At 35.7% G+C, this 10,390-nt stretch overlaps 1 protein-coding gene across 1 annotated transcript in view; it reads right to left on the reverse strand.

Moving 5' to 3' along the window:
- LOC107693292 (casein kinase II subunit alpha-like) overlaps positions 1–7,755 on the reverse strand; it is a 21,941-nt gene extending 14,186 nt beyond the window's left edge. Inside the window, exons 1-2 of the mRNA XM_016492609.1 lie at positions 7,742–7,755; positions 1,907–1,977 (exon numbers count right to left, since the gene is read on the reverse strand). The gene's annotated coding sequence lies outside the window, so the exon portion shown is untranslated. The remainder of the gene's footprint in view (positions 1–1,906; positions 1,978–7,741) is intronic.
- Positions 7,756–10,390: the final 2,635 nt, after the last annotated feature.

A 10,390-nucleotide genomic window follows, 5' to 3' on the forward strand; every position in this document is an offset into this window, starting at 1 on the left:
GCCCAGCACTTCCTTAACTGGTTGAAAAGAAAACCAAATCATCCTTTTTCAACCCCAACTCCATTGTGAAGCCATCTTGGAGACAATTTAGACCAGAACCTGCTTAAAAACCATTCAGTTCCCCCTCAGAAAACTTTTTTTATATTAATCACCTTAAAAGCTTCACAACTGCATATTCAGAAGGACATCTCTGGCCATTGCATCATGTCTCTTGCTGTTTTTTTTAAGGTACTGACAAGCGTTGTTTTTAAAGGGGTCATATGATGCATTTCAATTTTTCCTTTCTCTTTGGAGTGTCCGACTCTCTAACCATTAGGCCACGACTTCCCCGATGTACAGTAATAATGTACAGTATGTGGAAAATAATGTGTTTTTTGAACCTTAAACCGCATAAACACATTTCATTACACCAAATACACAAAATAATGTTCTTTTTAGCAGCATCATATGACCCCTTTAAAAGATGGCATATTAAGTTAAAAACAGCCAAACTTAAAAATAAAACGTCACGTTCCATCCAGATGATTTTTAGCATGTCTTATGTAAATCCTGCTTAAAGGTGGGGTAAGCGATTTCTGGTAGCCAATGTTGACATTTGAAATCACCAAAACAAACACGCCCTTCTGGTAGCCAATGTTGACATTTGAAATCAACAAAACAAACACGCCCCTAGCCCAAAAGGGTCTCGCCCCTATTTTGATAGCTCCGCCCCACACATACGTACGCAACCCAGGCAACGATTAGTTCTGTGAAATAAAAGCAAAACCAGTGTTACACCGGGTGTACACCGGACGCGAGTGGCGCAGCGTGACAAAATACTATAGAACTCATTATAATCAGTGATGCTGTCGACACCATAGATATATATATATATATATACATATCTATGGTCTACTGGATGCGGCACGGCACGACACGTCAAATCCCCGACAGAAAACTGCTGCTGCGTTCTATTTATGACGTATTGACACAAATTTCAAATGATTTTCAACAGTCGCTTTGTCGCGTCCAGTGTACTAGACAGACTTTAGCGGTTGCGGCGCAGATACGGTGTTTTACTCACCTATCGAGAAGAAACAAAGCAACCTCGGCGTCCGATTGCAGGCCTTCCGCTCCTCGAGTTCTCTCCAGCGCAGGAAAGCTGATGCGATATTTACACGGGTACTGCGTCTTGCCTTAAGCCTTCTTTTGATCCGCAGACGTTTTCCTCTTTTGTTTTTTATCTGCCATCTCTATCTTTCTGACGCTCGGCTTGGCTAATGTCGGTCCTGTGCACTGAACGCTCTCTCCTCCACATCATGAGTACACACGCCCCTTACTGCTGATTGGCTACAAGTTTGTTTTGCTACTCGGCCCGAATCACTTTTCTAAAGCGTTTTTGAAAAATTGCTTACCCCACCTTTAAGTAATGCATCAGATCAGGGTCAAATAGAATCATGAAATCAGCCTAATTATCCATGGTTTCCCCAAAACCAATTAATAAACTAGTCATTCAGGCAACTCACCAATTCTTGTTTTTAAACGTATTTGGCACATCCCCATTTATGAATGCTAGAGAAATCAAGCAGGGATGCTGGAACACAAACACAGTGATGCTAAATGGCATGTATGGGAAACTACCATCAGAAACAATGGATAATTTTGTTTTGCCAGATGGGATTTTGGTTTTATCACCATTCCAAAGATTCCTGCCTCCACCCGACAGCCACCTCAGAAGAGAGCTGAACCTGATATTACATGATTCACAAAGCCTGCATTCAGTAGCAGCCATTACTCGTATCTCAGACCAAAAATTACATGATCTAATCTACAGATGGACGAGGACCAAATATGTAGACGCATTTTAACTCCTCAATGTGTCAAATGAGGTTTCAAAGAACACAATGGACATTTAACCCTGACTCACCTAAAATTGTACTTGTGGCCAGCGTTGGGGAATCTTGCAATGATTTTACACGAGGGTGACGCTCCAAACACCTGCAAGGCAAAGCAAAACAAATAACTAAGAATTGCCACTGATGTCAGTATTTGATTTGCAAAGATGTTTGTTTGTTTGTATGAACAAAACCTGTGTGCGCAGCCAAACCAAGCCACTGGCAAACTCAAAGCAACATGTGTGTTGAACACACCAAGTGATGATGCAGTCAAAAACACAATCATAAACATTCATTAGGAAACATGCCGCCATTTTCCATATGTCGGATCAGAACTGTGTGGATCTCAATCACTAGTTCACAGATAGCGATCAAAATCTATATTGGATCTCACTAGGATGTAACACAAGGGTATCTGCAAATTTAAAGGGGTCATATGATGCAATTTCATTTTTTCCTTTCTCTTTGGAGTGTTACAAGCTCTTGGTGCATAAAGAAGATCTGTAAATTTGCAAAGACTAAAGTCTCAAATCCAAAGAGATATTCTTTATAAAAGTTAAGAGTCAGCCACACCTATCTAAAACGGCTCGTTCTAACACGCCCCCACATATCTACCTCACTATGTGGGAAGATTTGCATAACGCTGCCCAAATGTTCACGCAAAGAAAGAAGGCGTAACTTTTATTCTCGCTGTAGTATTGTTGTTGCCGCTGCCGCCATGTCGTGAAGACGCTGTGTGCTTCGTTGTGAAAGCGAAACTACTTTGTTTGGTCTTCCAAAAGAGGACGATATCCGCTTCGTCATGCCTAGAGCTGATCTGTGCTGGTCGCTGAGGGAATACATCAACTTAGTGCTGTGGATTGCCGGCACATTTTATGGAGGACTGTTTACTGATCCTGGGAGAGTAACGTTAGACTAAAATGCCGGCAGTTCTGACTCACGTAAGTACGTTTTCATTTAAAGGATTTGCCACTGATGATTCAAACGCGAGTTTTGGGCAGTAGAGTAGCACTTGTTGTTTGTCATTTCTCTGATCACAAATGCAGACATGGTTTTATGTTTACGCGGCGCAATGCAACGCAACGCGTAAAACGACAGTATAAGTCATTATAATCAGTAATTATGTCCCCACTGGATGCAACAAATGCCTCGTTTGTAATGGGTTTTCATGTTTTTGTGTCGTTGCTCCGGCCGGACACGGCATCTACACAAAATAATGTTCTTTTTAGCAGCATCATATGACCCCTTTAAGACATTTTAAGACCTGCACAAATAAAATGAATACTGTATGTCCATAATGAATTTGACTTATGTACCAATTTGTCAAAATAGCCTATACAAATTAGAGGTCGACTGATTTTGTTTCTTCATTAGAACAGATTTGGAGAAATTAAGCATGTGCCGTCAGAATGATAGTCCAAACAGCTGATAAAAACATCACAATAATCCACACAGTTACCATCTTGTAAAGCAAAAAATCTGTGTGTTTGTAAGAACCATTCCTTCATTAAGACAATTTTAACATAAAACCATCGCTTCTGGTCCACAATCCATAATAACGCTTACTTCAGTGAAAAGTGTTGTCCTCTCACATCTAAATCCACTGACATATTTGTTTAGAAGCGTCTTGGACTGCTTTCGCTTGTAAACAGTGCTTGATGTGTGTATATTTCTTCCCTGATTCAGATGAGAGGACTTGTTTGCCTTGAGGCAACAGTTTAAATTTAAAAACATCTTTGACTGTTACTTACAAACATGCAACTTTTCGCTTCTCAAAACGTTAATTGATGGCCTTGAGTCATGTTGATTACTAGTGGATTATTGTGATATTTTTAATATTTTGGTGAGCAAAGTGATGTAATGCTAAATTTCTTTTTAAAGAAATAAGCTCATCTAGATCTTGGATGGCCCGAGGATGAGTAAATTTAAAGCTAATTTTAACCCCTTAACTGTCACGCTAGCGGGACGCCTAAGTTTTCTTCAATATATTGCAATTAAATCCTAATCTAATCATGACAAACCATATATTGTTGGAAAGTTGTAAGACTCCTAAATAGATATTTTACCACTGTTTGTTGTTAAAAATTATGTAGGAGCAGTAATAGATTATTTTATGACAAGAGTGCACCTCAAAACATATACACCATAACAGGAGCTCTGACCTTTATCACAAAAAATTCATCCCGTGAAAACTGTTTTGAAATCGGACATTGCATTACCATAGAAATGGACCTTAAAATCTTTTAGCGGGATCCTCCCCCTTAGTGCGGGGGTGTCATATTACAAAAATGTTATTACAGTCTTTTGGAATCAAAACTTTTTAGAATCTTGACAAAATACAATCGTCGGAAAGGTCTGAGTCTCAAGATTTTTATTTTGTGATAGGCGTAATAGTGAGAGAGAAAATTATACATTTGTGACTAGGGATGGGTATCGTTAAGGCTTTAACGGTATTACTGCTCTTACCGATACTGCTTATCAATTGGTACTTTAATGGTATTCTTATTGGTACTTTTTGTTTATATATATATATATATATATATATATATGACAAATTAAGAGCTGAATTAACATTGCTTTATATTCTGAAATGTAAAATAAATGTTTCATGAAATGAATATAAAACATCAATTTGTAAATGCACCAGTGTGCAGGCATTTTTAGTGTTTATAAGACAAGATACAGTAAGAACATGAAAAAATAAACAAAGTAAAACAAACTGACAAATACAATACTGACAAATACAAAAACAAATATACAAATGAAATGAAACAGTGCTGTAATTTTTCCATGAAGTTCTACTAACATTACTGTTCAGGCAAGTAATAGCCTACAAAAGAAATCTAAAAGTAATCAAATGTAAATGAACACTGCATAGTTTTCAGTGTATGTATTGATAGATTAATGATTATTAAAGCTATAACGTTATTCAGATTAAGAGCAGATTTGCATTTTGATGGCCCAAGCGCCAGTCTGTCACTTTAAGACAATATATTGACACTAGGGATGCCCCGATATGAACATTTTGGCCGATACCGATAACCGATAATTCTTTATTTTTGAAAGCCGATAACCGATATGTTGGCCGATAAATATATATCCAAATGTTTATATACTTTTTCAGAGCTTCATAATTTAGCCCCGGGACCGATTAAATACCGGGTTTCGGTACCTATCCCTATTTGTGACAGAAAAATGCATCAAAAAAATTCAATGGGGTTTAGTTGGCACCTGGTGGCTGTTTGTGGTATCACACCTAAACAAAATTGCATAGTAACCTCGATTTTTTTTTTATATCAACTTCAAATTTGGAACACAACTTATTTAAACATATGGCTTTAATTTTATGCCAAATTTGGATTAAAACCTATTTTGTAAAATATTTATTTTATATAAAACTTTACAGTAAATTTAAACTTCTATAACTTTTTTTTACTTTCATTTTTTGAAATTATTTCATTTCTGCAATAATCTGCTGATTGTCTTCTTTAAAAAGAGACCAACCTTAGGTCTGTATTCAAAAGCGTTCATGACTTATAACAATTTAAGTTTGAATAGTGCACTTTCGAGTCTATGTTCAAAAAGTGGGGTGACAGCTAAGAGGTTAAATTTTATGTGAACCATTCCTTTAAACCATATTCTTATCAAGTTTAATAATCACATTAGGCCATATTCCAATTGCGCAAATTTAAGACCTCTTCAATAATAAAGACTTTTGTTATATCATTTAAGACATTTTATGACTATAAATGTAATTCATCGGAATTTAAGAAATTTTAAGGACTATTTGTGAACCATGAACAAGTCCATGAATTAAACAAATAAACACAAGATGAATGTAAACGTGTTCTGTTCAAGTATACAGACAGTCAAGCTGCTTTTATTAGAAAATAAATCTGATGTCCAATCTAAAATTTTGTTTGGTCATATTTAATATAAATTTCCCTTAATTAAACAAGAATATAACAGTATTTTCCAACCACTTGCCACCACGTAGGTTAGGGGTGGGTGATATAGCCTCAAAATTATATCACGATATTTCAAGAATATTTGCGATAACAATATTTATGACGATATAGAAAAAAAAAACATGGGACAACGTTTTATTGGTGATTGCCGCTGGCAGGCAGCAGCATTTAGTGCAAACAAAATGAAGGGCATTTTCCATCCTTTTCCAATGAGCATCGATGACAGACTACCTAATTTGAAGGGTAAATCTATTGTCATAAGGTGGCAGAAGCACCTGTGTGCTTGACTTGAAGCAGACCGATTGGTGTATGACGTCAAAATACCGCGAGAGTGACTTACCCCTTATTTAGGCCCCGTCCACACGGAGATGCGTTTAGCTGTATACGCATAAATTTTGTATCGTATAGGCATTTCGTCCAGACGGATCCGGCGTTTTTGGGAGCGTGAAACCGCACCTATTGGGTTTGGGGTGTTGTTGTTGTGCGCGCTAGGACGTATATCCGCCATACGTCATCGCGTCGCTATATCATTGATATCGCGATATAACACTTTTTATCATGTAAAAATTTATACCAGTATAATCGTGGACGGTATGATATTGCACACCCCTAACGTAGGTACTTCCTGGAGATCAATCTATGTCCAAACAAACATCAGTAGATAAACCGAGACATAAAGCAGGATGTGTGTCAAAACCTAGTGAGCTGCTTACCTAGGTAACATTTTGAGCGCCACAGACACGCCTCATACAGGGTGCTCACACCTTTTGACTAACGAATTTACATGCCTAGAACATTTTACGTAAGACTGCATTCACAAAGACCAATTTCTGGCCTATTAAACATTTTAGAGCTGAAAAGAATCAGAAAAATACAATAACTATTGAACATTATTGAAACTGCAATGATTTTTCATACCCTTAAATCGCAATTTTGATATTTCCAAGTATTCCATCACTGTTGGAACAATCAGTGAATTTTCCTAATAACACAAGACAGTCTCAGTACTCCTAAAAAGCAATAGAAGAACACTTATTCGGCCAATCACCTTTTAGTCTATATTTTTGGCCAACACACGTTTTAAATTGATCTACAATGTTTAAAAACGCTGGCTAGATAGTTAGCAAACTAGATTTTTTTTAATTATGTGTTGGGCTCAGAGCCTCCATTAATTAACCTATCAAACCACCACAATGCAGAATGATACTAGATAAATATATTTAAATATAAAGGGTTTCACACAATTAAACCTTTAACCTCATATAAAGCAAATCTGTTTTGATGAAAAGAACTTACAAACCTTTTCCAATTAAATTCAATTGTTATCTCAATTAAATACCCACTGCTGAGCTTAAAACATCATTTGCAGCCCTTTTCAAAAACCACACATGATACAAAACAGGGTGTTAAATATTTTAAAGCCTTTATGAAGGTTTCTACAGATTTATGATGGAATAAGAGGTTAAATATAAGAATAACGACCAAAATCAGACATGGAGCTCAAACCCTCATTCAGACCAGAATGTAGAGCATCAGTTTGGAGCTAAACTAATAACGTTAGCCTGTCTAACTTAAATTATACACACTCGTAACCACTCAGCTAGTTTATTTTCAAGCAAATCGACACTTAAGCACATTCACGACAACATTTAAGTGTTAAACTATTCAAACCCAATCAAATCATCGAGTTTCTCTTATATCATTAGCATATCATCACGTTAGCCACAGCCATGCTAACGTTCCATCATCTACACAATAAACACATTTCTAAAGACACAAGAGGGCATAATACCTCATATAAAAAAAACTCATCTTCTTTCAAATGATTTAAAGGTCATGTATATGTTAAAAGTTTGCAGTGAAAGACAAAGTATTAATATAAAGGGCGGTTTGTATTACCTCTCAGCTCTGCTCTTCCGGTCCTGCAGGGGGCGCGTTTCAGCGGCGCTCTCACTGATCCTGGCTTCCGCTCAAAGACGCTAGGTTTACTGGTCCTCCCACCATAGAGTATAGAAGCCCCACTCTGTGTACAGGCTTATGATTAACTTGCTTATATTTTAACCAAATTTAACATCCATAAATGCATGTTTAATAATAAAAACCCAACTTAATGTTTTTTTTATATATTTATTTAAGTAAGTCTGTACATTAGTCATGCAAAGTATTTATTTTGATTTATTCTAGTATTTATTTCTATATTTCTATACCTGATTCCCTTATTCTAATTTTTATATTATTACTCCTCCCTGGTACTTTTTTATTTATTGTGTATTTTTTTTCTCTTGTTGATTTGTATTTGCATTTGAACAAAAGTGCATGTATAATGTTAAAGTTGATTAAATAAACTAATAATAAATGAACTCTCTGCACAGACAATAGAGCCTACATGGAAAGTGTGTTCAGAAAGAAATGGGAGAAAATTTGTAGCAAAACCATTCCGTTTTGCAGTTGTGGATGATGTTCATAACTTGGTCTTTCTTTCTGTAATTCAGAATGTACATAAATGCATAAAGATTATTACATGATCCAGAAGCCCTCAAAACTATGAAAACTTTGTTTTTATATTAAGTCCTTGTAGCCACTTGAAGTTCAAGCTTTGAAATGTTTCAAACATTTTCATCTAAAAGTCTCTGTACACCTGGTTTTGTTATTTTTGTATTATTGAATGTTGTTGTTCAATATTTAGTATTCAATATTTAGTATTTTATGACCTTTGGACAAGAAAGCAAATTAACCTGTTTGTATTTATGTAGCTAAATGCATGTGTTCTTATACTGTGTACATTTATGTTGTGTAATAATTAATATTTTTGGGAAGTGACACAAAGTACAAGATCTGCATCAAAGTGTACAATGTGGGATTAAACGAAAAAGATAATAAAAATGACCAGCATATTTAATATATATCTATAGATATAGATGTAGATATAGTGCATTCTGATTGGTTACACATTAATATCCCTGTAGACAGGAATGTTGACATTACAGCCGAGTATATCAGAATGGCATTTGCTTCAGCCAATCATAAGTTCCGTTGAACCTCATGTGACTTAAAATGGAACGTATAGGATTCCAAGAAGATCTTTTCTCTTTAAATTGTCTTTGGCATCATCTTCTCCAGCATTAATTAAGACGACAGAATTATAGCCCTGAAGTGGGACACACCAGAGCAACGGGAATATTAGCAGGCTATGAATGCCTGTCTGACAACTTAATAGATAACTGTCAAGAAAACTAGTGTTATGGGCTAATTTACCTGATGACAGCTAACTCATTTGCACATAATTTAACAATTCATAATCCGAGGTAATGGACACTTGGACTCAACAGGCAAGTGATGGAAGAACCTTAATTGATTCTGAAAAAGGATTCGACTTCATCTGAATGAAAAAACTGTGGATTTTTAAATATACCAGCATAAAAATGGTACAATATGCATAGATTTAGGCATATTCAGTGTGCTTTTAAAATCACATTGAGATTATTCATAATATTGTGTTTTCATCATTCATCTTGTTCAGTCAAACTCAACCTACTGTTGTCGATAATCACACTGTTATACAATTTGACTTAGAACATTGCTGAAATATTAATTAGGAAGTCTTTGTAGCATAATGACTGAGACATAAAATGCTGAGTATTGTCCACAGATTATTCTTCCCACATAAAGGGGCATCAGACAGGTCTCATGTGATACTCCGTCTATATTAAAAAGCTATTCAATCCCATCAGCCTCTGAATAAATCCTGTCTGGTATGTGCTGGTTAAAGAGTGTAATTTTTCATGATGATGGAAGGCAATGGAAACTGCTTTGAAATTATGACTGTTCATTTACTAAGCTGGCAGGGAGTGAAAGCAGGAGAGACTGCTTACCAACCAAATACACAAACCTTGGTATAGCATTCATGTTTTGATGATAGATGGAAATGGTGATTCTAGCAAGGTTACAATTTTAAATCGTGTTTATGTTGTTATGTTCATATATACTGCAGGTTGTTAAAGATAAATGGCAATTTGTGTTGACATTTCCTTTTGAAACAGGAAGTAGGGGCAGGGCATTTCAAAGTTTCTAAGCCAATAGCCAACAGCATGAAACATCTGTGCCTTCAGCAAGAAAATATCCATTTTATTGAACAAAAAATGTCTAGAAACTGAGTGTAAGATGAGTCATTAATATTTTTGGTCCGATTTATTGGAACATTGATGAACAAGAATACAATTAACCCTCTGACATTCTTAACTTTGGGGTCACACTTGAAGTCCTAGGCAGTCAAAGCAGTGCATAACTTTCTTCTTTAATAAAATTAATCTAGGTTTTATTTCAGATTTTTTATTTATTTAATACTTTGTATTTGAGGAGATTTCATGGCACTTAATATTCATCTCTAAACTATGCATAAAAATATTTGTATAAAATAAGATTTCTAGATAGTAACACAATATTGTTCTGTATATATTTTTTATTTTTTTGTTAATCACCATTCACATTTCCCAAGGAAGTCATTTTTGACAGCTAAGACCACGAGTGACTATTTCTAATAAAATTATT

Source organism: Sinocyclocheilus anshuiensis, unplaced genomic scaffold, assembly GCF_001515605.1.
Source record: "Sinocyclocheilus anshuiensis isolate Anshui unplaced genomic scaffold, SAMN03320099.WGS_v1.1 scaffold566, whole genome shotgun sequence".
NCBI lineage: Eukaryota > Metazoa > Chordata > Actinopteri > Cypriniformes > Cyprinidae > Sinocyclocheilus > Sinocyclocheilus anshuiensis.